This window comes from Sphaeramia orbicularis, chromosome 17, assembly GCF_902148855.1.
Source record: "Sphaeramia orbicularis chromosome 17, fSphaOr1.1, whole genome shotgun sequence".
In the NCBI taxonomy this organism is placed as follows: Eukaryota; Metazoa; Chordata; class Actinopteri; order Kurtiformes; family Apogonidae; genus Sphaeramia; species Sphaeramia orbicularis.
In genome coordinates this window covers 12,831,324-12,846,635 of record NC_043973.1, presented here as the reverse complement: position 1 = coordinate 12,846,635, position 15,312 = coordinate 12,831,324, and positions in this window count along the sequence as shown.

Genomic DNA, 15,312 nt, shown 5'->3' with positions numbered 1-15,312 from the left:
GGATATTACTGTAATAAATGGTGATAAATCACTTAAAAATGTTAGAAAGAGAGAAAAATTAATTCGGAAACTGATATAAAAGTAGCACTGGATCTTTGTGGGTTAAACTAAAATGTATTACAGCTAAAATTTGCTTAGAGGTCTTATTCATGTCTTTGTGCATAAGAAATCCATATAAGTGAATCCCCAAAGGAACTTTGTGTTGGTAAATGCGAGTTATGCAAATTTACAGGATTTCAGTTCTGTTGCAACATGTTGATGCTCATATGAACTATGTTTTCAGGTCAAAAATGTCCAATTTCATCACAATTAATGCTATATTTTCATGTCACAAATGGCCAAGTTATATTTTAACTGAATTTACCTGAAAAACAAATATTCTATTCTTTTAGATTCCCCAATTTTTCTTACAAGATTCTATACTACATATCACATGTTTTATTTTTACAGATTCAATCTGGAGTATGGTGCTGATCCATCCTGCTTATGTTACGCCAATACATACATTAAGAATGTCACATGTCACTTTTTAAATCAACAGTTTTCCGATAATAAGCATTTTTATAGAGAAATAATTCTATATTGTTATTTCCTCTTTAGTATGATGATAAACTATACAATAAATAATTCTGATCCTAGTTTTTGCACAGGGATCATTTGTGGAAACGGTGACATGGCTGCTGAGCATCAGTATGATGGGATCTGTAACAACCATGTCACATCCGTCCACTGCCACATTTTGTGTTTTTGTGTCAGCTGTTATTGTTTTAGATCCACAATACGAACATTTATGAATAAGAGGAGAATTAGCAATAGTAAGTATACAAGTTTATTACTAATAAAGTACTGGTACTGACCAGAGCATCATGGGTAATGTCACGTCTGTCCACCAGCAAAAGTTTTCACATACACGTGCTATTCCAAATCCAATATTTCTGAAAATATAGCTTCCACTGTCAAATAATATCAGTAGTCTGAGCACAAATGTATTAGCATTATTTCAACACAGTTCTATGTATTTCTTCCAACTGTTTTTTTTTTTTTTTTGACAAAAATGACCACTCATTTGACCCCCTAAGTAAATTTTAACCAATTAAACGACTGCATTCTGCACTTGAATCATAATTAAGACCAAACCAGGACAGATGTAGAACTCAGACAAAGGGAATAAAGAATCCCTAAGCACCAGAACTATAGAAAACTAAAAACAAACTGTGATAAGATCCGTCAGATAACAGTTATTGAGTCAGAACAGCCTCAGCCAATGGATAACTCAAACTGAATTTCATAATCGTCATATGGCCAGAGGAACAAAGAACAGTTCTGCTTAAGTAGATTAGTGATCCTGTGCTGACATTTTACATTTTTCCAAAGTAAAGCGTCTAGTCTATAGAGTAAATACAAAACACAATTAATGTTCACTCATCCACTCTCATCTACCTTCTCGTGTATTTTTTTGTTTGTTTGTTTTGGTTTTTTTTGTCAGTATTTGTCGGTATTTGTTCTTTGATTACCATTTACTGTAGTATTAACTTCGTATCTGTTTACGCATTTGATGTATGTTTGTCCTTTGGCTGTTTATTGTAAAGCGTCTTTGAGTACTTAAAAAAGTGCTACATAAAACTGATGTATTATTATTATTATTATTATTATGTTTTTACAGTGGCTTTTCCAGTACAGTGTGATAACTACACCGTAAAAAAAATCTGTAATTTAACAGAATTTTTACTGTTTATTTTACAGATTTTTCCTGTATTTTCAAGATACAGGAAAATATCAATGAAACAACAAAAATAGACTGTGATTTTACATGTCAAATGTAAAATAACATGAAAAAACTGTAACTGTGAATAACCATAAACTTTATATTTTTTTAAAGAATTTTTTTCTTTTTCACAGAAAAATACAGTGAAAATACATTTGCAAACGTATCATAATTTTGCAAATATTTCTTTTTTATTCATGAGATTAAACTGATAATTTAAAGTTTAATACTGTTAAAAATAAATAAATAAATAAAAAAAAGAAGATAAAATTATTGACAATTAACCTTAAAAGAAGTATTTGTTCTATAAATTTAACAAGACTTGTTTGTTAATTGACAAATATCTTGTGTAATTATGGGAGGTTTCACAACAAAAATGTTGAATAAATGTATTTTTGTGAATGTGTAACATGTATAAGCACTGATAAACTGTCCAAATACAGTTTTTATCAGTGGATTGTACAACTTAGTCTCATTGGAAATTATGTGAATATATATTTATAGGTAATTTGATTGTTTTAAGCCTTTCATGCATGAATTATGAGAACCTTAGTCAAGATTTTTTTTCTGGAGTGTTTTTATACCTCCTTAGGCTTAAAAAAAAAATTGCGATCAAGTTTTTTTTTTTTTTTCATGGAGTTACAAAAATGTCCATGCATTTAATTTTTTAAGTAAAGAAATATGTATTTAAAACCCAATATCAGAAAGTAAAATGAAAACAATGAAATAAAAACATTTTTAAGGCTACTAATTTGATGTTTTCTCACATTTTAACATACTCTAATGCTAGTTAGTACCTCATATAATATGCAAAAAAACAACTCTTTTTGTCTAACAAATAACAACTGATTTACATTTAAAAATGTTTCTGCAGATCAGCTTCATCAAGAACAGCAAAGTTATAGCAATGGTATGAATTGCAGTGTATTATGGGATGTTGCATAAGTGTGCACTGTGTTGGCTGATATGGAACTAAAACAATAAAATCCATAAATATACAAGAGAACAGTGTTGTGGAAATGTTCAACTGATAACCCACACACAAAGAGGAGGAGAGAAAGTTAGAGTTAAAATAAATAAATGCATTTATTGAGAAGTCAATCACAGAGAAACTCTGTAAATGAAGTCTGATTAACCATGAAAATATTAAAGATTATATAGACCAAAAATCCAACCCCCCCAATGGTGACACCCAAATGACAACCCCATATGTAAATCATACCACTCCATACCAGTCCTTCCGGTTCCGGGGCGGAAGAGGCCATCTTACCCCTGGCCTCTTACCCCTTACCTTGTTTAAATAATATCTAGCATGCAGGCGCCATCACATATCCAAACATTTAGGTGTTTGGGTTTTAACTCAAGGTAAGAACTCCGTTCCCGAGTCGGGGGTGTTACAGAGTGGTAACCATCACACATAAGCATATGCCTGAAGAATGACTCAGCATTAAAAGAAGATGTACTAACAGTATAAAATATTAAAAGTCTAAAATATAAAGAGTATAAAGTATAAAAAGTAAATTTTTCCACCACAACAGCTTGGAATAACTGTCCACCGTAGTGACCAGTATCCATGAAAGGGTTAATACATGAAAATATTCTTTATCAAACATTAAAAAGTAAAAAAAAATATGCAAAATCTCATGTAAAGTTAGGGCAAAAAACTGTATTTTAATTATGGAAAATTACCGTATTTTTATGAGATAGTTATTTTCCGTTATTTAACAGTATTTTTTCGGCACCCCTGCTGCCGGAATAATACCGTTTTTTTATGTTGTTTTTTTTTTTTTTTTTTTAACAGTGTATCTCATACAGGCAACACAACCAAGTCTAACAGAACATAACACAGCCTGAGTACAGAAACAAAGACAAAGTGGCCATCTGAAAACTGTAATTGGCAACTGATGCACCATGCTCTGGAGACGGCGGTCACATCAAGCATGAAGCTTCCCTCAAATAACCTGTCAGCATCTACTCCACCTAGATTGTCTAACACACTGCTGACATTTTACGTACATTTTTATTGATAGCATAGAAGATATTGAATATGTGAAATTAAAATAAATGTCTTCCTTCTTTCTGACAACTTTAAAATGTTATTCATCTTCATTATTCAATAATACTGATAATTGTTTTACAAATCGAACACACTAGTTAAACGGCAGCCTCCAACTGTGACGGACATAATATTTCACAAACTGAGTGTCTGACGAGGCGTACTGTCCCAGTGGAGAAACAACCTGTCCTTACTTTAACAAGACACTGATGTGTACTGGGATGTGCATGACTCTTTCCTAATAAACAAGGTTTACACCGGCTGAACAGTTCCAACAGAGGTGTACGATACAACTTAGAGGATCAATGTTTAAGACTGAATGTTAAGAAAACTACTACAGTGTGTTGCAGAAATTAAGGCCTGGATGTCACTGAATTTCCTACATCTGAATGCATCAATATCTGACGCATACAGCAAAAAAACCTGGGTGTAAGTCTGGACACTGATCTTATACTTGATGCACAGACTGAATCAGTGGTAAAATCCAGCTTTTCTCAACTGAGACAGATGGCCAAAGTTAAATAATTTCTTCCTCTGTATCATTTTGAGATTTTATCCACACTGTAAAAAAAATCTGTAATTTAACAGAATTTTCACTGTTTATTTTACAGATTTTTCCTGTATTTTTAAGATACAGGAAAATATCAATGAAATGACAAAAATAGACTGTGATTTTACACGTCAAATGTAAAATGACATGAAAAAACTGTAACTGTGAATAACCATAAAATTTCCTTTTTTTTTTTAAAGAAATGTTTTCTTTTTTCACAGAAAAATACAGTTAAAATACAGTTGCAAATGTATCGTAATTTCACAAATATTTACTTTGTCTTTATGAGATTAAACTGTTAATTTAAAGTTTAATGCTGCAAAAAAAAAAAAAAATCTCTCTCTCTCTCTCTCTCTCTCTCTCTCTCTCTCTCTATATATATATATATATATATATATATATATATATATATATATATATATATATATATATATATATACATATACATATATGTATATATAAAACCAGATAAAATTACTGACAATTAACCATTAAAGAAGTATTTGTTCTGTAAGTTTAACAAGACTTGTTTGTTAATTGACAATTATCTTGTGTAATTACAGGAGGTTTCACAACAAAAATGTTGAATAAATGTATTTTTGTGAATGTATAACATGTATAAGCACTGATAAACTGTCCAAATACAGTTTTTATCAGTGGATTGTACAACTTCATCTCATTGAAAATTATATTTATTTATTTATTTATTTATTTATTTATTTATTTATTTATTTATAGGTAATTTGATTGTTTTAATACATGAAAATATTCTTTATTAAACATTAAAAAGTAAAAATAAAAAAAAAAACATGCAAAATCTCCTGTAAAGCTCGAGCAAAAAACTGTATTTTAATTATGGAAAATTACCGTATTTTTATGAGATGGTTATTTTCCGTTATTTTACAGTATTTTTTTGGCACCCCTGCGGCCAGAATAATACTGTTGTTTTTACTTTTTTTTTTTTTTTTTTTTTTTTTTTTTTACAGTGCATGCTTTTATCACAACTCGTGTAGCCCAGAAACACCTGAATTCAACGTGTCCCAATACTTTTGTCCATATAGTGTATGACTTAGGCCAGTGCTTTTCAACCTTGGGGTCGGGACCCCACATGGAGTCACCTGGAATTCAAATGGGGTCACCTGAAATTTTTAGTAATTGAAAAAATGAAAACTTACTAATAAAAAATATTTGGTGAGTTGACAGAGACAATCACAATCCATAAAAGACAAACTGTGAAGCTGAAACTGAAGCACTGCGGTTCTGTTTATCTGTCAAATCTTCATTGTGGCCGGTTTAAGATTGGTTTAAGAGCAGCACTTTCATAATTCATTATTTGAATTATTGTTTTTTTTTTTCAGCATTAATTGTCAGCCTCGTAAATCCAAGCTGGAATGGCTGTACATATCCTGACCAAGGAAAATAAAATTCTCACTTTGTGCAGTAATCTACATCTGGCTTTTCTGCCTCCGTCCATTACAATATACATTATATAGACTAAATGTTGTCTAAAATTAATGTTTATTTGCAACTTAGTATTGCAAACTATTATATGATCAGAAACAAATTAATTTTAACAAAACTGTCTTGTTTTGAATGTCTGGGGTCACCAGAAATGAGTGATGTTAAAATGGGGTCATGAGTCAAAAAAGGTTGGGAACCACTGACCTCGGCAGTAATGATATATAAGTCTACATAGTGTATCTTTTAATCTACGATGGTGGAACAGGGTCATTGCTCTTTGTTTCCATGGGAAATTTATTACCCATGTAAAATAGTGGTGGGCGAATCGATTCTGTGGTATCGATATTTTGATACTCACACTCTACTCATTTTAGGATCAATTCATTCAATTCAGTTTTATTTGTAGAGTCCAATATCACAACAAGGTCACCTCTCAGGGCTTTACAGAATTTGTTGAATATGAAAATAAGCAACAGTCAAATAAACGGTCGATGAAGCAAATGGATTAATGTCCTGGGTATCCCCCTTCCTTAGACCCTCCTTCTCGGCAAGGAAAAACTCCAACAACCCAGTGGGAAAAGAGAAACCTGGGGCAGAACCACAGTGAAGGACAGATCCACTCCCATGGACGGACAGGCTGGAGATGAGACCAGGACTGACGGACATCCATCTGCTGATGTAGTTCCAGTCTGTAAGGATGTAGTAGGGTGGGGGCACATGCAGACAGCTGAGGGGGTCCATCTAGTCAGATGAGGGTGGGGAGGTCCATCCAGACAGGATTACGCTGATGAGGTATCAATATTAATAAATGCAAAATGAAAGCACCTGCACTCTTAAAAATGATTCATGGGGTTAGTAAGTTAAGCTTAAAAATCAAGAGCTTTTTCTGCTTAAAAAATTAAGTTTGTTATACGTACATATTTAAAGCAGTTGACCAATTTTATTAAGTTGGTCTAAATGAAAAACAAGGAAAACAGTCTTAACTTAATAACATGTTGATTTTGAACAGACATTTCTGCCTTTAACTTAAAGAATTATATTAAGTTAGTACAACTTAAAAATTTTGTAAGCTTCCTTTAAAAGCTGAGTACAAAGCTGACATGTCACTTCAAGGTTTTGTACCACCCCCCACCCCCCCAGCATAAAATTGAACTAGTGCATCCATGTCATGTGACCAGAAGTGCAGTGACTCCAGTTAGCTGTTTTTAGCCTGTTAGCAACAGTTCAGTCTGTGGCTGCACGTGTCTGAAGGGAGAGCATGGCTGAGAGAAAGAGGAGTGTGGTGTGGGCGTACACTGTAAAAACAATATCTAGTAATTGTTGATTTCATTAAAGTTTTCAAATTAAACTGACTCAGAAATAAAGCTTTCCATTTATAACCTACAAAAACTTGTCTGCCCAGCAAATTTCTCTCGTTGTCCTAAGATTTTCTAAACAGCACAACAACGATTATCAACTTTTGAGTACATTTTTTGAGTGAAGTTGGGAACCAGTGCAAAACCCCCAGATGACTGACGTGTGCATGCACACATAGTCTGAACAAGTGTGAACTAGACCAGGGGTCACCAACCCTGGTCCTGGAGAGCCACTATCCTGCATGTTTCAGATGGATCCCTCTTCCAACACACCTGATTCAAATGATAATCCTATCATCAAGCTCTGCAGAAGCCTGATAATGACCGTCAGTTAGACTGGAAGAGGGAAGCATTGTTTTTACAGTGTGCTGAAACTGTACCAGTCTAGAAGGGAGCTCTTGGCACCAAATAAATAAGATTTCAGAAAACATGCAGTTGTGCTTTGTTTTATTCAATATCTATTTATTGAGCATTTTTCAAATATAGTTACAGCAACATACATTTTCCTTTATTTATATACACTGCAAAACATTACAACCCCATTTAGTTATGTCCACTTATTTTTGCTCTTCAACTCAAAGCTGGGACCAAAGTAACAAAGGCTACCATCAGTAGCACACTACACCGAGAGGGACTCAAATCCTGCAGTGCCAGGCGTGTCCCCCTGCTTAAGCCAGTACATGTCCAGGCCCGTCTGAAGTTTGCAAGAGAGCATATGGATGATCCAGAAGAGGACTGGGAGAATATCATGTGGTCAGATGAAACCAAAATAGAACTTTTTAGTAAAAACTCAACTCGTCGTGTTTGGAGGAAGAAGAATGCTGAGTTGCATCCCAAGAACACCATACCTACTATCAGCGTTGGGACTCACTATAAACCAGGTGTTTAACCCGGAGTGGGCGTGGTTTACTGGAACGTTGTCATGCACATTCTTGGAAGCACCATGCCCGCGCTTTTTTTGCAAGATGGCAGTGCGTGCGGATGCAGCAGCTTTTCTCTGTCCCGTTAAAACAGTGCTTTCGTGTTTTTCATCCTGTTAGTCGTTGCACTTGTATGTCTAAGTAAGCGTTCATCCGTTTGTAAACTAGCATACAGCCAGGGGGCTTTACTTCAACTACATCGTAACTATTTATACGAAGTAAACTTTGCGCGCGTTGAGGAACTAAGGGACTGCGGTCTTCTCCGGGAACCCCCACCACCACCGACCCCCACTCCTGGATCTGTACCTGTACCTTGACCACCTTGGAAGCGCCACAAGCGGCGTTTGAGAAGACAGAAGAGGGGCAAACGCGGAGGTATCCGAGCTAGGCTAGCGGCTAACCCGCATAAGCCGGCTATTCCCACCATGGTGCTGGCCAACATGCGGTCTCTGTATAGCAAGCTGGACTACATCAGACTGCTTCACTCATCCACGATGACTGTTAGAGTGCTGTGTTTTTGTGTTTGTGGAAACATGGCTCAACGACGGCGTCCCGGACTGTGCCATCCAGCTCAACCGGCTCTCATGCTACTGAGCGGACAGAGCTCTCACAGAGGGAGGTAAGACCCGCAGCGGGGGGCTCTGTGTTTACATCAGTGATGCCTGGTGTCAGGATGCTGTCGTGGTCTGCAAACACTGTTCACCGCTGATAGAGCTCATGATTATCAAGTGCCGGCCATTTTATCTGCCGAGGGAGTTCACGGCCATACTGCTCGTGGCTGTTTACACCCCCCCCCCACCTCCAACAACAACAGGAGTGAAGCACTGAACGAACTCTACCAGCACATCAGTGAGCAGCAGACCACCCACCCTGATGCTTTCCTGATCCTGGCTGGGGATTTCAACCACGCAGACCCAAATACTGTGTTTCCCAAACTACACAAAAACACTGACTTTCCCACATGGGGAAACAATACCCTGGACAATGTTTACACCTCCACAAGCGGAGCCTACAAGGCCCTGTCCCTCCCCCACATCGGCGCCTCAGACCACCTCACTGTTATGCTAATGCCAGCATACAGACCACTAGTTAAAGTCACCAAACCTGTTCGGAAGCAGGTACGAGTTTGGCCAGAGGGGTCCTCAGAGGCGCTTCAGGACTGTTTCAGCTCCACTGACTGGCATATGTTCAACCAGGCTGCCACCTACAACACCACCATAGACCTCCAGGAGTACACAGAGACTGTCACTGCCTACATCACCAAATACATTGATGATGTCACGGATACCAAGACCATCACTGTCCGGGCCAACCAGAAGCCATAGCTGACAGGGGACTGGACTGGACTTCCTGACGGGAAGACGACAAGCAGTACGGCTCGGCAGTAACACATCCAGCACCATCACGGTGAACACAGGAGCCCCCCAAGGATGTGTGCTAAGCCCCCTCCTCTTCACCTTGCTGACCCATGACTGCACACCGAGGCACAGCTCCAACCTTCTCATTAAGTTTGCGGATGACGTGACTGAAGTGGGTTTGATCAGCAACGACGATGAGACCCTCTACAGGAGTGAGGTGAGCCACCTGGTGACATGGTGCAGGGACGATAATCTGTCCTTGAATGTAGATAAAACAAAAGAGATGGTGGTGGACTTCAGGAGAGCGCACACCCAGCATGCTCCTCTGACTATCGATGCTGCTGCTGTGGATAGGGTGAGCAACACCAAGTTCCTGGGTGTGCACATCTTGGAGGACCTCTCCTGGTCTATAAACACCACATCACTGGCCAGAAAGGCCCAGCAACGCCTATACAGGGTGGGGAAGCAAAATTTACAATACTTTGAGGCAGGGATTGAAAGACAGTGTATGACCAATTAGTTTATTGAAAGTCATGAGAATTTATTTGCCACAAGGAAACTGACATAATAGAAAATGTTTTTATTCTATGTGTCCTCCTTCTTTCTCAATAACTGCCTTCACACACTTCCTGAAACTTGCGCAAGTGTTCCTCAAATATTCGGGTGACAACTTCTCCCATTCTTCTTTAATAGTATCTTCCAGACTTTCTCGTAATAGTTTTGCTCATAGTCATTCTCTTCTTTCCATTATAAACAGTCTTTATGGACACTCCAACTATTTTTGAAATCTCCTTTGGTGTGACGAGTGCATTCAGCAAATCACACACTCTTTGACGTTTGCTTTCCTGATTACTCATATGGGCAAAAGTTTCTGAAAAGGTATGGATAATAGTGTTAGGTATGATTATGACATCAATATATGTTTGGTTTCAAAACAATTGACGTAGTGCCTGCTGAGAAAAAACAACTAAATGTTCATTGTAAATTTTGCTTCCCCACCCTGTACTTCCTCCGCAAACTTAGGAGAGCCAGAGCCCCAGCCCCCATCATGCACACATTTTACAGAGGCACCACCGAGAGTGTTCTGACCAGCTGCATCACTGTGTGGTTCGGTGCCTGCACCGCATCCCGCAAAAAGACCCTCCAGCGTATAGTGAGAGCAGCTGAGAAGATCATTGGAGCCCCTGTCCCCTCCCTTCAGGACATCTATAACACCCACCTCACCTGGAAGGCCGTCCACATCATAAAGGACCCCACCCACCTGTCTCACAGCCTCTTCAGCCTCCTGCCATCAGGGAGGAGACTGCGGAGCCTCAGGGCTAAGACCAGCAGACTGAAAGACAGCTTTTTCCACCAGGCTATCAGAATGCTGAACTCCCTCCCTGCTCTACCCCCCTCACACACGCAAACTCGGGACTCCCCCCCCCCCCCCATCCATCGCCACTTTAGTGCAAGTGATGCACAGAATGCACCTTGATTGTTCTTTTGTTATTCCTCTACTGCACTCTTTTATGTTTACCTTTTATACTCTTCTATGTTATTTGCACTTTGCACTTTTCTATGTTATTTGCACTCTATGTTTACTTGCACTGTGGGGCCTTAGAGTCCAGTAATTTCAGCTCTCTCTGTATATAATGTACATGGCAGAACTGACAATAAAGATGACTTTGACTTAAGGACCGCGTAGCAGTGGTGGAGCTTTCCTCCACTTCCTTACTGATGTTCCCCTACCTCCTGCCGCGTCGTTGCTGTCAGTACGAGTGAGCGGACAGTGGATACAGGATGGAGCGGACCAGGTGCGTCATGTGGGGCTGAGTTTCCATGGAGGAGTTGCAATGATCACCACAAAGGCTCTTTTCAGAGCCGCCAAACCCACAGTAAAGAGCACTACAGCCAGTTCCCCTCTGCTTCTGTGGTTAATGGCTGTGACACAAGCACCAAAGGAACCAGTTTGTCAGTGGTGTAGTGGTCCCTGGAGAAGTGGGGGTAGACTCTCAATTTTTGCAGTTTGTTTAAGTAGTCCAGAGAAACGCCCTGTTTTTGAAACAGTGACATGCAAGACTACTCTATTTAGTTTACCCAAAAAATCTGTCAGTAGTATTTGGTGACTATTGTAAAATTATCATGACTTGATTAGGAGCAGGCTGTAGGTAATAGGGGAGAGTGGGGTGATTTGTGCCAGGGGGAAGTAGTGCCACCTCTTGTTTCTAGAAAACCATAAAAGAAATTGGTCATGTGACCAAGAACCATCCATTTTACTCATCCTACAGAGAAGAGAGACACATGGCATGAGAGGTATGCACAGTTTAGTTCACAAAACTGATTTTTGCCTTTCAAAGTAAAATTTCTATAATCAAGGTTTTTTGATTCTTGTGTCTGAACAATTACAGACAAGTTTAAAAACATTTCACATTTGTTTTAATGCTTTAATAGGCTACACAATGAGTCTATATTCTATATACTCTTAAGCAGGACACAATAATAAAAATTCATTCATTCATTCTTATGATGACATGACATTACGACAGTATTTGAAGACTACAGTTGGCCTTAATATTAGAAACAGATTGTATTACGGTTGATTCACTACTTTGATGTGGTTTTTGGGGGGGGTTTTTTGTCTGCATGAATTCAGCACAGAGCATTGGGGATGCACTGATGTATTTGTCTATGTGAACATGTATAAATATGTATAAATAAATGTGTGCATGCTTCTGCTGAAGTGGATTTACTGTATGCACTTGGAAGTTATGTGTTTCAACATGAATGTAATGCTTCATTTTGTCCTATTTCTGCTCTGTTTTAATTTTTTTCCTCTCAACTTTCTTCTAATATGTATATTTCCTGCTTGTTCTTACACTGTTTCCGAGTTTATGCAACCCGTTGACTTATTTTAATGAAAAAAAAAAGTCTTAATGTGGCTCCTAGAGAAGTCTTGTGTTATAAATGTGCAAGAGCCTTAAGGATAAGTCATTTTTCCATAAAAGCTGGTTTGCATGTTAAGCTAACACGTTTCCTACAAGCACACTCAACGCTAGAAATTACTTTTCAGTATTCTAGGAGGGAGTCTCAGAAAATTGCTTTTGCAGTGACAGTACAATCAGATCTTATTTAACAGTAATTCAGTCACTGCACATTTGTTATTTACTGTATATTTGTTTATTTTCAATCCCGGCACTTGGAGTAAGGAATCTTTACATAATAAGGACTATATTTCTTCTAATGCATGAAATCTTGTTGAGCATTTCTTCATTACTTCCAATTAAGTTAGCTTGCACATCACTGCACTTGTTCAGGCTATATGCATTCCCATAGGAGACAGTTAAATCAGACAATGTGCTTGGTTGATTTTCATACGAATGACCTCCCTTTCCACAGAGAGAGCACTCTAAATTGGCGAGCGCCTCATTTTGCTTCAAACTCACATTCGGCAGCAAAGGAAAGAGACGGGAATTAATTTGAATGAGTGAATAGGTTTTGACAGGGGGCTATTTTACCAGTCAGTGTCAGTGTTATCCTGGCTGTGCAATAATGCAATAAGGAAAACAATCAAACAGTCAGCTACAAAACATCTGACTGCCGATTCTGTTTTGATATGGACTATAATTGCATTGTGTAGAGGACTTACACTGACCTCCGTGTTCTGCTGATTTCTTAAAATAAGTTAGAGCGCAGCGCCAGAAGCACGGTTATTTTCATACTGCCTTTGTTCCGCGAGATCAGTCAGAGTGTCTTCAATATGGAGAGCTAGTGGCTTTGAAACGCACAGATCAACCTTCATCTGCAGATTGTTTCTCACGTCTGTCTCACTTCCACTTCACTGTCTCCCCAGTAACCCAGGGATTTTATTAAAGAACAGAAGAAGAAGAAGTCTGTCATCTAATTCCTGCGCAAGATTTTAATGTTTTTTGTTTTCTTCTCAGTTTTTATATCACATACAGAAAAAAACAGCTAAACTAATTTATGTACTGAAGCAACATCAGCACATCCACGTTGAGCAGACGCAAGCTGAAAAACGTGTGATATTCACACCCATTTTGTAAAGTTAAATGTTGTTAAAACAAAATGAAACAACTCAGATTGAATCTGTGTGTAGACAGATAGATAGATCTCTCTCTACTTCCCTTGTAAAGCACTTTAAAACTAGAAAAGCACTTGGAGAGCGTAGACCGTCACCAATGCAGATCAGTCTCGCCCCCCAATCACCACCAAAATGTAATCATATGTTCCTCGTGACAGAATCAACATTTCCTGAAAATTTCATCAAAATCCATCCATAACTTTTTGAGTTATCATGCTAACAGACAAACAAACAAACAAACCAACAAACTAGAAAAGCACTCGGAAAGCACTCTTTGTAATTCCTTCCTTTTTTCTGCCCAGTTTTATTCAGTTCTGGTTCTAGTTATTGTTACCATTATAATTATCACCATGGTTGTAATTGTTGGTATTGTAGATATTCTCTTGAGAGGGTCTTCGCCACCTTCTTCTTCCTTTTTCTCCCCCCTTCACTCTCTCCTTCTCTCCTCCCCTTTTCTTCTCCTCCCCGTGTCCCTTCATGTCAAAATGCGGTTCAACGAAACTCAAAATAAAGACAGTAGAATGTCAAGGGGAGCCTCATATACTTCATGAAGTTTCCCTTATGAAAGCAAATTTGGTCAGTACCAAAAAGGCAGTCAGACTACCATTCTGCTGTTAGGATGCTGGACAAGACCAGTTAAAAAAAAAAAAAGTATTCATGTCATTTAGTCACTTTAACAGATGTTTAATATTTTTGATCTTCTCTTGATTTTTCTGTTGTATTTGATGTTTACTGTCTTGTGCTGCTGTACGTTTGAGTTTCCCCCTCGGCTGATCAATAAAGTATATCTTAATCTTAAACTTGGACGGGGTTGTGACGCATCCATCTGTTTTGATGGTTGAAGTGAGCTCAAATAATTCCAATAAAATGAGTATATAATGACTGTAAAATGAATGATGCCTCTACATGTTCATTCCTGCTGACTGTCTAACTGCTAGACAGACCAAAGTGGAATGAGCTCAACTCCAAAATCAATCAAAGCCAGTGCAGAACTATCTTAAACTTATAATACTTCACCATAGTTCAGCCACTGGGGTTTGGATCCACAGATGTCTGGCTCCCATTATCTTAAACCGAACTGTTCTCTAAAAACACTAATTCAATATTTCTTTTCCTGGAGCCATTCTGGTCCCATTTAATCCGGATCCTCTAATAACTGATCTCGTGGTCCAGCTCTGTGCCTCTGTTAATCTGCTGTTGGGTCAAATATGAGCTCTGATGTCTGTGGTGGTGGGTTTTGATTGACAGGTTTGACTCCTCCCTCACCTGCTGAGTTGGACTAATGGTTTATTTCTAGGGTGTCAAACTCATTTTAGTTCAGGGACCACATTCAGCTAAATTTGACCTGAAGTGGGCCGGACCAGTAAAATAATAACATAATAATATATAAATAATGTCAACTCCAAATTTTTCTCTGTTTTAGAGCGAAAAAAGTACATTTACATTTTGAAAATGTTTACATCTACAAACTATCCTTTCAAAAGATGTGAAGAACATGAACAAACTGAAAAAATAAGTGTAATCTTAACAATATTCTGCCTCAGTTTATCATTTACACATGTACATTATAACTTACAGATCACAGTGGATCTACAAATACACAAAACATTTAGTAACAGGCAGAATATTGTTAAAATTCTACTTACTTCTCTTAAGACATTTCAGGTTGTTCATATTTGTTCAGGTTATTTACATTTTTTATGAAATTATACTTTGTTTTAGTGTAAATACATGAAAATATTTGCATTTACAAAGAGAAAAATTTG